Source organism: Pristiophorus japonicus, chromosome 19 (assembly GCF_044704955.1).
Source record: "Pristiophorus japonicus isolate sPriJap1 chromosome 19, sPriJap1.hap1, whole genome shotgun sequence".
Taxonomy (NCBI): domain Eukaryota; kingdom Metazoa; phylum Chordata; class Chondrichthyes; family Pristiophoridae; genus Pristiophorus; species Pristiophorus japonicus.
The window spans coordinates 2,756,623-2,772,395 of NC_091995.1; the positions used below are offsets into that span (position 1 = coordinate 2,756,623).

Genomic DNA, 15,773 nt, shown 5'->3' on the forward strand with positions numbered 1-15,773 from the left:
AAGTTGAGAGTATTCCATCGGACTCCTGATTTGTACTTTGTAGATGGTGGAAAGGCATCGAAGATTCAGGAGGTGAGACACGCGCCGCAGAATACCCAGCCTCTGATCTGCTCTTGTTTCCACAGTATTTATGTGACTGGTCCATTTAAGGTCCTGGTCAATGGTGAGCTCCAGGGTGATGGGTGAGCGGGACGTGGTATGATTTAAGACTTGGGTAGCCGAGTTTTGATCACTTCTAGTTTATTAAGCAAAGAATGTTGATGCCAACCAGAAGTGCGTTGGAATAGTCAAGCCTGGACCTAACAATGGCATGGATGAGTGCTTCAGCAATGGAGGCATGTTAGAATGGTGCAAATAGGCGGCCTTAGTTATGCTGTAGATATGTGGTGGGAAGCTCATTTCAGGGTCAAATATCACACCAACATTGTGAACAGTCTGGTTCGGTGTCAGAAAGATAGTAGGGAGAGGGATGGAGTCAATGCTAGTGAACAGAGTTTGTAGCAGGGAACAAAAACATCAGCTTCAGTCTTCCCAATGTTGAATTGGTGAAAATTATTGCTCATCGAGACAGCATCAAACAAGAAATTAGGAATGCATACAATAAAGGTACAGCAGTTATCATGGGCGACTTTAATCTACATATAGATTGGTCAAACCAAACTGGTAGCAATACGATGGAGGAAGATTTCCTGGAGTGTATTAAGGATGGTTTTCTGGACCAATATGTCGAGGAACTAAATAGAGGGTTGGCCATTCTAGACTGGGTGATGTGTAATGAGAAAGGAATAATTAGCAATCTTGTTGTGCGAGGCCCCTTGGGGAAGAGTGACCATAATATGGTAGAATTCTTTATTAAGATGTAAAGTGACGCAGTTCATTCAGAGACTAGGGTCCTGAACTTAAGGAAAGATAACTTCGATGGTATGAGACCTGAATTGGCTGGAATAGACTGGCAAATGATACTTAAGGGGTTGATGGTGGATAGGCAATGGCAAACATTTAAAGATCACAAGGATGAACTTCAACAATTGTACATCCCTGTCTTGAGTATAAAATAAAATGGGGAAGGTGGCTCAACCGTGGCTAACAAGGGAAATTAAGGATAGTGTTAAATCCAAGGAATTGGCCAGAAAAAGCAGCAAACCTAAGGACTGGGAGAAATTTGTAATTCAGCAGAAGAGGACAAAGTGTTTAATTAGGAGGGCGAAAATAGAGTATGAGAGAAAGCTTGCTAGGAACATAAAAACTGACTGCAAAAGCTTGTATAGATATGTGAAGAGAAAAAGATTAGTGAAGACAAATGTAGGTCCCTTGCAGTCAGACTGAGCTGAAGTTATAATGGGGAACAAAGAAATGGCAGACCAGTTGAACAAATACTTTGGTTCTGTCTTCACAAAGGAAGACACAAATAACCTTCCAGAAGTACGAGGGGATCGAGGGGCTAGTGAGAAGAAGGAACTGAAGGATATCCTTATGAGGCGGAAATTGTGTTAGGGAAATTGATAGGATTGAAGGCCGATAAATCCCTGGGGCCTGATAGTCTGCATCCCAGAGTACTTAAGGAAGTGGCCCTAGAAATAGTGGATGCATTGGTAATCATTTTCCAACAGTCTATCGACTCTGGATCAGTTCCTATGGACTGGAGAGAAGCTAATGTAACACCACTTTTTTTTAAAAGATGGGAGAGAGAAAACGGGGAATTATAGGCCAGTTAGCCTGACATCTATAGTGGGGAAAATGTTGCAATCAATTATTAAAGATGAAATAAGAGCGCATTTGAAAAGCAGTGACAGGATCGGTCCAAGTCAGTCTGGATTTATGAAAGGGAAATCGTGCTTGACAAATCTTATACAATTTTTTGCGGTTGTAACTAGTAGAGTGGACAAGGGAGATCCAGTGGATGTGGTGTATTTGGACTTTCAAAAGGCTTTTGACAAGGACCCACACAAGAGATTGGTGTGCAAAATTAAAGCACATGGTCTTGGGGGTAATGTACTGACGTGGATAGAGAACTGGTTGGCAGACAGGAAGCAGAGATTTGGGATAAACGGGTTGTTTTCAGAATGGCAGGCAGTGACCAGTGAGGTGACACAGGGCTCAGTGCTGGGACCCCAGCTATTTACAATATACATTAATGATTTGGATGAAGGATTTGAGTGTAACATCTCCAAGTTTGCAGATGACACTAAACTGGTTGGCGGTGTGAGCTGTGAGGAGGATGCTAAGAGGATGCAGAGTGACTTGGACACGTTAGGTGTGTGGGCAAATGCATGGCAGATGCAGTATAATGGATAAATGTGAGGTTATCCACTTTGGTGGCAAAAAGTTGAAAGCAGAATATTATCTGAATGGCAGCAGATTAGGAAAAGGGGAGGTGCAACGAGACCTGGGTGCCATGGTACATCAAGTCATTGAAAGTAGGCATGCAGGTAGAGCAGGCAGTGAAGAAGGCAAGTGGTATGCTGACCTTCATAGCTTGGGGATTTGAGCAGGGAGGTCTTACTGCAGTTGATGAGGCCTCACCTGGAACATTGTGTTCAGTTTTGGTCTCCTAATCTGTGGAAGGACGTTCTTGCTACTGAGAGAGTGCAGCGAAGCTTCGCCAGAATGATTCCCGGGATGGCAGGACTGACATATGAGGAGAGAATAGATCGACTGGGCATTTATTCACTTCAGTTTAGAAGGATGAGAGGGGATCTCATAGACACACATAAAATTCTGACGGGACTGGACAGGTTAGATGCAGGAAGAATGTTCCCGATGTTGGGGAAGCCCAGAACCAGGGGTCACAGTCTAAGGATAAGTGATAAGCCATTTCGGACTGAGATGAGGAGAAACTTCTTCACTCAGAGAGTTGTTAACCTGTGGAATTCCCTGCCACAGAGAGTTGTTGATGCCAGTTCATTGGATATATTCAAGAGGGAGTTAGATAATGCCCTTACGACTAAAGGAATTAAGGGGTATGGAGAGAAAGCAGGAAAGGGGTACTGAGATGAATGATCAGCCATGATCTTATTGAATGGTGGTGCAGGCTCGAAGTGCGAATGACCTACTCCTGCACCTACTTTCTATGTTTCTATGGATGTCCGACAACAACATGACAATTCAGAGACTGTGGAGACATCGAGAGAGGTGGTGGTGAGGTAGAGTTGGCTGTCATTAGTGTACATGTAAGCTGATATCAGACACTTCAGTTGCCCTCTTCGCCATGAGCTTGAAACAGCCACGGTATTCTGATCCATCCCACAAACAGGAATTATTCTCTCACTTTTGTTGTTCACCTGTCCCCAGCCATGATCGCAAACCTTTTACCGAGAACCTTCAAATAAAGCATGTAACTGAGCTCGATCGATTTGCCTTACAACATGTGGAATACAAAAGCAAAATTACAGATCACTGTGTAAATGTAACTCACGATGTGGGACAAGGAGCCAGAGATATAAACTAGTAAAAGCCAGGTTCAGGGCGGATGATAGGAAGCACTTCTCCATGGAATGGGTGATAAACACTGGAATTTGAATTAGAGATGGACAATAAAAGCAGCCTTTCCAATGTGGACCCCTTCTCGAAAACAGCAGCATTCCAAAAGAATCGCTCCTTCCGCGACATCCTGGTCCACTCCCCTATCATCCCCAGCACCCCCTCCCCTTCCCACGGCATCTTCCCGTGCAAGCGCAGGAGATGCAACACATGCCCTTGTACCGCCTCCCTTCCCACCGTTCAGGGCCCCAAACATCCTCTACATTGGGCAGACCAAACGCAGATTGGGTGACTGCTTTGCAGAACAACTCCGTTCAGTCCGTACGTGTGACCCCGAGCTTCCGGTCGCATGTCACTTTAATTCTCCGCTCCACTCCACTCCCACTCTGACCTCTCGGTCCTCGGTTTCTTACACTGTTCGAATGAAGCTCACCGTAAGCGCAGGGAACAGCAGCTCATGTTTTACATACTTCTGGACTCAACATCGAGATCTACAATTTCATTCCATAAACTCTGCCCCTATATTTTTCGGATGGCAGCTATTGATTGTTCTGATATTCCCAGATACATCTCTTCTCGACCTATCTTTTCTTTCTTTACTTGTCCCATTACCATCTCCTTTTGCTTTTTACAATCATACGTCTTATTATTTCATCATTCCTGCTTTCCACCCTATCACAGACCTTCCCTTTTGTTCATTCCTCCCCCCGCCGCGCCCTCCCCACCTTTCCCTACCCCTGCAGTTGGTTAAAACCTGTCACATCTCTAATAAAAACCAGAAAATGCTGGAATTCTCAGCAGGTCAGTCAGTATCTGTGGAGAGGAAGCAGAGTTAACATTTCGGGTCAATGACCCTTGGTCAGATCGGACCAGAATCGTTAAATCTGCTTCCTCTTCACAGATGCTTTTCAAGGATACACTCAAAGCCTCCTTGATAAAATGCAACATTCCCACCGACACCTGGGAATCCCTGGCCAAAGACTGCCCTAAGTGGAGGAAGAGCATCCGGGAGGGCGCTGAGCACCTCGAGTCTTGTCGCCGAGAGCATGCAGAAACCAAGCGCAGGCAAAACCTCCCTGAGTAAAGCAATCCAGGGAACCGGACAAGCATGGCCGGTACTCCTGCCCACCTTATTGATGAGACTGTGTGCTACACCGAACCGCACAACAGCACTTACCCCTTATGTACTAATAACTGGACGAGCAATAAAACTTCCCAAGGAAACAGTGAAGGGAGAAGTAGAGTTCGGATCTTTACACTATAGAATTAGCAAGTATGTGACGGAACTGAGTCGGCAGTTGAAAGATATGTGAAAGGATGTGTGCGATAACGAGGAAGAGGAAGACAAGGATAAAGGAACAAAACCCCCGGCACTGGTACACGAGGTGGGGGCAAGGGTAATGGTTAAGGTGTTAACAGAAAAATGTGGATTTGCACCCTGACAGAGCGGACCCGATGAAGTACTGATTAGCGGAGACATGTGTGCATGCGTAAATATGAAAGGTGGGGGCCGCTGGAAAATGACAATGGGTAAAGGTTGATATGTGTTTTTGTAACTGGAAGGCGGTATCCAGTGGGGTTCCACAGGGCTCAGTGCTGGGACGTTGGCTTTTTGTAGTATATATCAATGACTTGGGCTTGAATGTTAAGGGTATGAATAGGACGTTTTCAGATGACAGAAAGATAGACTGCGTGGATGAAAATGGAAAGAAAGCTTCGGACGACAGGAAGATATCAATGTACTGGTCAGATGGGTAGAACAATGGCAAATAGAATTAAATCCACATACGTTGGAGGTCATGCATTTGGGGAGGTCTGACAAGGCAAAGGAATAAATATTCAATCGTATGACGCTGAAAAGTGTAGAGCAATAAAAGGACCTTGGAGTGCAGGTCCACAGCTCCCTGAAGGAAGCAGGCCAGGTAGATATGGTGATGAAGAAGGCATATGGAATACTTGCCTTTATTTGTCGAGGCATAGAATACAACAGCAAGGACGTTATGCTTGAAGTTAATAAAGCACTGGTTTGGCCACAGTTAGAGTACTGTGTGCGGTTCTGATCACCACATTACAGGAAAGATGTGACTGCACTAGAGAGGGTACAGAGGAGATTTACAAGAATGTTGGCTGGACTGAAGAATTTTGGCTATGAGGAAAGATTGGAGATGCTGAGTCTGTTTACTTTGGAACAGAGGAGGCTGAGGGGAGACCTGATTGAGGTGTATATAATTATGAGGGGCCTAGATAGAGTGGAAAGTAAGGGGCTGTTTCCGCTGGCAGAGGGGTCAACCACCAGGGGCCACGGAATAAAAGTTATTGGAGGGAGGTATAGAGGTGATATGAGGTAAAATCGCGTCACGCAGAAGATTGTTGGGGTCGGGAACTCACTGCCTGAATGGGTTGTAGAGGGAGAAACCCTCACCACATTTAAAAAATACCTGCATGTGCACTTAAAGTGCCGTAACCTACAGAACTCGGACCAAGAGCTGCAAAGTAGGATTAGGCTGGGTAGCTCTTGGTTTGCTGGTGCAGACGCGATGAGTCGATATGGCCTCCTTCCAAGCTGTAAATTTCTAAGATGCTATGATGTGTGAGCCTTCCCCTTGGCCCAGATTCTCTGCAGTACAAAGGGCGCAACACATTCACCACTTCTGGATATTGTTTCAATTTTGAACTTGGATGAGGTTACTTCCCTGAAAAAGAAAACCACTGTAAGTAATCACCGAGGGAGAACCCTCAATAAGCTAATCTTCATGAAACAGGGAACACCCAACTGGTCTCACCTAGGATTCTTGACCAATTTTGCCCTGCAACGTACAGACTCGCGTTGTTTAATCAAGCCAGATAATTTATTGTGCATCACAAAGATATACAAAGTTAATATTCAACAAAGGCAATAGATATACAGCGAGACTTCAGTCCGACGGTTCCTGCTTCCAAACTCTCTGGGGCACCATCTCCTGTTCTGTTGACCGCAGTCGATATTCTTCCTCTCGATGTGCCACCGATTTTCTGTCGCCTCAAGTTTATCCGGCTCGGGGTGCTGGTGCCTCCCCACATTAGGTCATGTATCGTGTAGGCCGAAATGATTGTATCATGGACGCATGTTGTTCTTTCCTGATCTCCTCATGTCCCAACATGCAGACCTCGTACGGGTGGTTCTTGTTTTCTGATCTTGCTGGTGACACAAAGTTCAGAATTCGTCTAACTGCCACCCTGCGATTTCTCAACCGTCTATTCGGATCGTCAGTTCTCGCAGACAAGTACAGATGAATTACAGTGTCTCTGCCATTGTTATTACACAAATGTTAACATTGAAAAACATGTCCCTCAGCAACAGTCATGCCGATTCCACGTCACCACACTTCAGCAGAACCCTATTCACTAATGCAAGTGCTTACAGCATATTAGATTAGCCTTCCTATCTTGCATTCTGGTTACGGTTCCGCTTTATCAATACAAGTAACAATACAAAGTCAGTGTACAAAGCAAGTAATAACACAACGTCAGTAACGCAGAGTTATAGTTAAGACAACATATGTGAATCTATCAAAGCCTACAGTTCCCCACCTCCAGGTTGAAGTGCTATTCGCACTGATTCCTCGCACAATGTATTGACGTCTCAGCAATAGCTCACACCCTCCCACTTGCAGTCTTTCGATACCATCACCACACGGACTGCAGCGGTTCAAGAAGGCGGCTCACCACCACCTTCTCAAGGGCAATTAGTGTTGGGCAATAAATGTTGGCCTTGGCAGCGACGTCCACATCGCATGAACGAATTAATAAAGAGAGAGATGGACGGTCGGACAGCCAGACAGAGGGACTCCTCATGGATCAAAATAGATGCTTTTTTCTGTGTTTACCATTGCTGCCTCGTGGTGACGCTGTTGCCTGTTCAGATACAGCAGGCGCTCGGTTCTGCCAGAAATGGTTCGTAATAATGTACAATGAAAATAGTTCTGCCTTAAACCCAGGGGCCGGGAGAGGCAAACACGCCCAGAGACAGGTATTTTCAGTTTATCCGGATGCAAACAAAGGGACATAGGAATTCCAAGCCGAAAAGGACGGAGGTCCACCAAGTTCCCCTGGTACAATCGCGGCAGTCACATAATAGATCAATATTGGGGATGGTGACAAATCATAGCAAACCTGTCTGCGGACTGACAGCGTCAAGAATGATTCGGCCCTTTGCCACTTGGAGCCTTGAAATTAAACAGGTAACAGAGATCAACCCAAGCGGCTGTCCACTGATTTGTGACTTATTTGGCTTTCCAATTTACTCAGCAAGAGCAGGAGACAGATTGTATAATGTTGCTTCTACATCCGTTTTTATAATGAAGCTGCAATGTAAGCTCCTTTACAATTCTCTTACATTTTGCTTTCATAACAATCAGATAGCGAGTTAATTGTTGCATTAAAGCAAGGTGCATGACAAGTGCCAGCCGTGGCTCAGTGGGGGGGTACTCTCGCCTTTGTGTCAGAAGGTTGTGGGTTCATATCCCACTCCAGACACTTCAGTATCGCAGCATAGAATCATATAAATTTACAGCACAGAAAGAGGCCATTTGGTCCCATCGTGTCCGTGCATGCCGAATAAGAACTTTCCAGCTCGTGCTCTGTAGCTTACTACACACCCAAGTACTTTTTAAATAGGGTGAAGCTTTCTGCCTCTTCCATCCTTTCAGGCAGTGAGTTCCAGACCCCAACTCCCTCTGCGTCGAGATATTTCCCCTCATCGACCTCCCTCCAGTTACTTTAAATCTATGCCCCCTGGTTGTTGACCCCTCTGCCAAGGGAAACAATTTCTTCCTTCCCACTCTAGTTAGGCACCACATGATTTCATAAACCTCAATCAGGTCTACACTCAGCCTCCTCTGTTCCAAAGAAAACAGACCAAGCATCTCCAATCTTTCCTCATAAGTAGAATTCTCCAATCCATGCAGCATTCTTGGAAATCTCCTCTGCACCCGTTCCAGTGCAATCACATCTTACCTATAATGTGGTGACCGGAACTGCAAACAATATTCCAGCTGCGGCCTAACCAGTATTTGATATATTTTAAGCATAAAGTCCTTGCTCTTGTATTCCATGCATCACGTATTAAAAGCAAGTATTACACAGGCCTTCTTAACCCCCTTATCTACCTGGCTTGCTTCCTTCAGTGACCTGTGGAACTGCACTCCAAGGTCCATTCATTCCTCTACTTTTCATTGTCATACAATTTAATATGTACTCTCTTGCCTTGTTAGATCTCCCCAAATACATCACCTCACACTTAATCTAATTGTATTCAATTTGACGCTGATCTGCCCACCTGACCAGTTCATTGATATCTTCCTGCTGTCTGCCGCTTTCTTCATTTTCAACCACGCAGTGCCATCCCTAAACGTTTTAATCATAACCCCAACATTCAAGTATAATTATTGTTATATACCATGGAAAGCAAGGGACCCAGCACTGAGACTTGCGGAATCCCACTGGATATAGCTTCCTGACTCTGGGCCAATTTTGGTTCCAACTTGCCACTTTGCTTTGGATCCTATGGGCGTTTACTTTCCGTGACCAGCCTGCCATGTGGGACCTTATCATAAGCTTTGCTAAAATCCATATACACTACATTATATGCACTGCCTCTTCGACTGTCCCAGATACCTCCTCGAAAATTTCAATCAAGTTAGTCAGACACGACTTTCCCTTAACAAGTCGATGCTTGGTTAATCCATGTCTTTCCAAATTAAGATTTATTCTGTCCCTGAGGAATATTTCCTCTAATTTTTCCACGACTGAGTTTAGGCTGACTGGCCTGGAATTACTCTGTCTATCACTTTCTCCCTTTTGAAACAAAGGTACACCATTAGCAGTCCTCCAGTCCTCTGGCACCACAACTGTTGTCAGAGGAAACTGAAAAATGATGGTCAGACCTTCTGCCTTTTCCACTGTTGCTTCTCTTAACAGCCTGGGATACAGTTCATGGAATACTCTCCACCTGCCTGGATCAGTGTCGGTCCAACAACATTCAAGAAGTGAACTAACACAGGAAGTAATCAGGAAGGCGAATGGAATGTTGGCCTTTATTGCAAGGCGGATAGAGTATAAAAGCACGGATGTCCTGCTACAACTCAACAGGTTATTGGCGAGGCCACATCTGGAAAACTGCTTACAGTTTTGATCTCTGCATTGAAGGGCCGATATGCTTGCAGAGAAGGTTCACTCGACTGATTCCGGAGATGAGGGAGTTGACTTATGAGGATATGTTGATTAGGTTGGGCCTATACACATTGAAGTTCAGAAGAATGAGAGGTGATATTATTGAAACTTATAAGATAATGAGGGGGCTCGACAAGGTGGATGCAGAGAGGATATTCCCATTCATAATGGAAACTAAAGCAATGGGACATAGTCTTAGAATAAGGGTCCGGCCACTTAAAACTAAGATGAGGAGAAATTTCTTCTCTCAGAGGGTCGTGAATCTGTGGAATTATCTGCTCCAGAAAGCTGTGGAGGCTGAGTCATTGAATATATTTAAGGTGGAGATAGACAGATTTTTGAGCGATAATGGAGTAAAGGGTTATGGGGAGCGGGCAGGGAAGTAGAGCTGAGTCCGTGATCAGATTAGCCATGATCTTATTAAATTGCGGAGCAGGCTCGAGGGGTGAAATGGCTGACACCTGCTCCTATTTCTTTCGTTCTATTGTTCTTAAAGGAATCTCAACACCGACCAGGGCAAAGCAGCTCGCTTGATTGGCACCCCATCCACCACATTGTAACATTCACTCCCTCCACCACCGCTGTATCGTGGCTGCAATGTGTACCATCTACAAGACGCCCTGCAGCAACTCACCAAGGCTTCTTCGGCAGTACCTCTCAACTCCGAGATATTTTCCAACCAGAAGGACAAGGGCAGCAGGTGCATTGTAACTCCATCACCTCCAAGTTCCCCTCCAAGTTGCACACCATCCTGATGTGTAAATAAATCAGGCGTTCCTTCATCGCTGGGTCCAAACCCTGGAACTCGGTCACTCACAGCACTGTGGGAACACCTTTGAGACGCTCCTTAAAACCTATCACTTTGAGCAAGCATTTAGTCACCTGTCCAACTATCTCAGCGGTTCAAGAACGTGCTATCCACTACCTTCTCAAGGGGCAATTAGCGACGCCCGCATCACATGAGTGAATTAAAAAAAAGAGACGGACGGACGGGCGGAGAAGCGTACAGAGGAACTCCTCAAGGTTGAAAAATGTGTTTTTGTTTGTTTCCCAATTCTGCCACGTGGTGACGCTGTTGTCTGCTCAGTTACAGCAGGCGCTCGGTTCTGCCAGAGATGCCTGCAGCGGTTCCCAGTATTGTCCAATGCAAGTCGTCCTGCCTTAAAACCAGGGACCTGGGGAGACAAACTCGCTTTGAGACAGGAATATTCAGTTTAGCCCGATGCAAACAAATGGACATAGGAACCACAAGCCGAAAAGGACTGAGGGCCACCAAAATCCCCTTCTACCTTCGCGGCTGTTGCATAATAGAACAATATTGGAGATGGTAACAAATTATAGCAAACCTGTCTGCGGACTGACAGCGTCAAGAATCATTCGGCCCTTTCCCACTTAGAGCTTTGAAATTAACCAGGTATCCGAGACCAACCCAAGCAGCTTTCTACTGGTTTGTGACTTATTTAGGTTTCCATATGACTCAGAAAAAGCAGGAGACAGGTAGAAAAGTGTTCCTTTTAAATCTATTTTGATTAAGATTCTGCAATATAATCTCCTTTACAATTCTCTTACATTCTCCATTAATAACGATCAGATAGCGAGTTAATTGTTGTTTTAAAGCAAAATGCTCAACAGTTGCGAGCCGTGGCTCAATGGGCAACACTTTCGCCTCTGAGTCAGAAGGTTGTGGGTTCACGTCCCACTCCAGAGACTTGAGCACCGCATCACAGTGCTGCACTGAGAGGCCGATGCACTGTCGGAGATGTTTTCATAGGAATTGCCACTATTTTTTTCTGAAGATCACGATATTACTTGAAACACGATCTAAATACCGTGACACATTCTTGCGCATTTTTGTTTCATCAAATTCCGCACAAAAGTAACAACCGGTATCAGCCAGTTGGTGTCAGTACACAACATTATCAAAGCAGAGAAGATCCAGCAATGATCACATGTTGGCAGGGACAATGGGTGGTCCCCAAACCAGAGAGGACAGCAATAGCACAGGGGATAGGGTGAAAGGCAAGTATAGAGTCTATTTTCGGTCTTTGAATCAGTGACTGTATCAGACTCGCTTGCTGCAGCTGGAGCGTAACTCAGGCGTTGGCCGCAAAGCCAGGAATTTCTGGTCAACAGCTCGCCATTCTGCTTCAAGACGGAAGATTATATTTTCGGATTCCGTTCGGCAGCAGCCGTAACCCTAACCCCAATCGCTCACCCTGCCGATCCTGCTCCCCCCATTTCCCCGTTCCACACCAGCTCCATTCAGCCCGGCTTTACATCCGCCAGGTTTCCGCCTCAAGATGCGCTGCCCAGCCCCCGCCCACCGCACTTGGACTTCCTGATTTCGCTCTCACGGGAATTCTGGACAGTGTCTCCCTCCTCAGAATGAACTCCCCCCGCACTGGGAACGGGGCCCAGTTTGTGATGTTCCCCAGTGAGTGCTGCACAGATTGCACCAACACCCCACACTCTCTGCTCCTTAATGAAGGCGCTGAGCTGTTTATATTCAATGGCTTGACGGTTCCGCTAAAACCACAGTCAAAGGAAGGTCACAGGGAATAAAGTTAAATGTCGATCCGGGTAATATCTCCAGAGGAATGCCAGGCTGTGGTCCCTGGAGGGAGAGACTCTATCCCAGTACAGGTTGGGCGGGGGGTGATATGTTGTAGGGTGAGGATGGGAGGGTTATTCAGTGACCCGGCCCTGCTGGGGTTACAGTCAAACACTGATTACAGACTGAGATACAAATGGAAATGTTCATCACACAAACACACCCGGGGAGTGAATGGAGTCAGAAACTGGAATTGGAGGGAAAATGATGGAAACAGACCCATTAATGTTAGTGTCATTTAACCCCGCAGATTATCAGTGGTGCGGAGTTTTCCCCGCTGTAATTCCATCCCGGATTGAAGGTGGGAAAGATTCTCTCAGCGAAAGTCTGGGTGAAAGTGTGGAGATGGGACATGTTGTCCGCATTGTAAAATGACCTGTCCGCCCTCATAGTCCAGGTGCACCCCGATCTTCCGGGGCTTCACACTCGGGGTGAGGGGGGTCCGTGAGGGGGAGGTGCTGGCAGAATAAACATTACCGGCATTCAGCCCCACAATCCAGTATCCAGTCTCTGGGCTCGGGGTGATTGCCCCTTTCCTCCCGGCAGACTCTCGGGTCACTCCCAGACCCCACTGTGACTTGTCCCCCACCTCCACCTCCCAGTAGTGTCTCCCTGATGTGAATCCCTCCGATCCCAGGACACAGGGCCAGTAATCAAACCTCTCCGGGGTGTCAGGGAGCGGCTGCTGTTTGTCTCCGAGTCTCACACTGGTCCGGTCCTCAGACAGGATGAGCCAGGGACTCGCTGTGTTCGGATCCAGAGTCAGAGAGGCTGGAGCTGGGGGGAAGTTAAAATAACACAGTCAGTGATTTAAGCCGCGATTTCCGCTGTCTCGGCGGGTCGGTGGCGGGCGATGTCGGTGACAGGTCCCGGACTCGCTGCTGGCTCCAGCCCGCTGTCTGAAATTACTTCCCTGATTACACCTGTTAAGCCCCGCCCAGCGGGCTTGCCGGCCAATTGCAGGCAGCGGGTCTGATGACGTCTGGAGACCTTTGACCCACTGAAACAAATGCTATTTTTCCCACTGATCCCGCGAAAAATTCCCCGATAATTTATTGATGTGACAGAATCAAACTCTGAGTGACATTCCTTCTTCAAATCCTCAGCTTTCTGCATATTATTGAAAAATTACTTTGTCTCAGTATTGATCAGCACGCCTGGCCAGCTGAACATGACAGAGAAAAATTGATCAAATAAGATGCAATTATATTTAAGATAGAAAAGACAAGTAAATGGTAAACTAATCAAATTCAGAGAGGATGAAACTCAAGGATTGCAAGACGCGCATTCAAGTAAATGCACAAAGATAGAGCACTATTTGATATTACAGGTTTTCATTTTATAATTAGGATATAGAGGCATTGGAGGAAGTGCAAAATAGATTTACAAGGAAATAGTACAAAAAGGTGAGAGGCTATAATTATCAGGAAAGATTGAATCGGCTCTAGAAATGGGAAAGCTGAGGGGTTAAATGACAGAGGTCGTTAATATTATGAAAGGGTCTGAAAGGGTCGATGTAGAGAAGACGTTTCCACTTGTGAGGAGACAAAAACTAGACACCATAAAAACGTAAAATTAAGTAATAAATCTAACAGGGGATTTAGCAGAAACCTCTTTATCCACAGAGTGGTGAGAATGTGGAACTCACGACCACGATAAGCAGTTCAGGCAAATAGCACAGAAGCATTTAAGGGGAAGCAAGATTAACACATGAGGGAGGAAGGGACAGAAGGATATGCTGATATGGTTAGATGAAGAGGGGTGGGAGGAGGCTCGTGTGGAGCATAAACACCGGCTTGGACCTGTTGGGCTGAATGGCCTGTTTCTGTGCTGTATATACTTTGTAAAAATCAATCATCAGGCTGGGCCATCAAAGCATTGTTACCGAAACAAAGTGGCAACATATGGCAACATATGGCACCGGGAAGACGGCGGCTGACCTCGAGAGGGAACAGGTTGGGGGGGGGTGGTGTAGTGGGATGGAACCCCTCAAAGTCGGATTAGTGATATGGGATGGGGGCTGGAGTTGTTGATGTCAGTTCATTGGATATATTTAAGAGGGAGTTAGATATGGCGCTTTTGACTAAAGGGATCAAGGGGCATTGAGAGAAAGCAGGAAAGGGGTCTTGAGGTGAAATATCAGCCATGATCTTATTGAAAGGTGGTGCGGGCTCGAAAGGCCGAATGGCCTACTCCTGCACCTATTTTCTATGCTTCGATGTTGAGTTCCCAGCTTTGGTCACCCTGGAGCCATGTCTTCGTGATGCCAATTATATCATACTCGTTAATTGCTGCCAGTGCAGTTAATTCATTCACCTTATTACAAATACTCCTCGCATTGAGGCACAGAGTCTTCAGCCTTGCCTTTTTAACACACTTTGCCCATTTAGAATTTTGCCACAGTGGCCCTTTTTGATTTTTGCCTTGGGTTTCTCTGCCCTCCACTTTTACTTTTCTTCTTTCTATCTTTTGTTTCTGCCCCCATTCCACTTCACTCTGTCTCCCTGCATAGGTTGTCATCCCCCTGCCATATTAGTTTAACCCTTCCCCAACAGCACTAGCAAACACTCCCAGTAGGACATTGTGTCCGGTCCTGCCCAGGTGCAAACCGTCCGTTTTGTACCGGTCCTACCTCCCCCAGAACCGGTTCCAATGTCCCAGTAATTTGAATCCCTCTTTTCTGCACCACTCCTCAAGCCACGTATTCATCTTAGCTATCCCGCAATTCCTATTCTGACTAGCATGTGGCACTGGTAGCAATCCTGAGGTCCTACTTTTTAATTTAACTCCTAGCTCCCTAAATCCAGCTTGTAGGACCTCATCCCATTTTTTACCTATAACGTTGGTACCTATATGCAGCCGGACAACTGGCTGTTCACCCTAACCCTCCAAAATGTCCTGCTCCAAGACATCCTTGACCCTTGCACCAGGGAGGCAACATACCATCCTGGGGTCTCAATTTTGGCCGTAGAAACGTCTATCTATTCCCCTTACAATAGAATCCCCTACCACTATAGCTCTTCCACTCTATTTCCTGCCATCCTGTGCAGCAGAGCCACCCACGGTGCCATGAACTTGGCTGCTGCCCTCACCTGATGATTCATCCCCCCAACAGTCCCCAAAATGCTGTGTCTGTTTTGGTGGGGGTTGACCACAGGGGGCCCCTGCACTACCTTCCTTCCACTGCTCTTCCTGCTGATCACCTATTCCCTATCTGGCTGTGTAAACTTTAGGTCCGGTGTGTCGAACTCACTCAACGTGTTATTCACGACATCCTCAACATCGCGGATGCTCCAGACTGAATCCATGCACAGCTCCAGTGCCGCAATGTGGTCTGTCAGGTGCTGCAGCAGGATATACTTCCTGCACATGTAGTATCAGGAACTCTGGAAGCGACCCTGAGTTCCCACATAGCACAGGAGGAGCATGACACGTGTCCGAGATTTCCTGCCATCACTTAACCCTTAGATTA

At 46.2% G+C, this 15,773-nt stretch overlaps 1 pseudogene; it reads right to left on the minus strand.

The window, feature by feature from the left end:
• Positions 1-11,026: 11,026 nt before the first annotated feature.
• Positions 11,027-15,672, minus strand: LOC139230620 (E3 ubiquitin-protein ligase TRIM39-like; annotated as a pseudogene).
• Between the last annotated feature and the right edge of the window lie 101 nt (positions 15,673-15,773).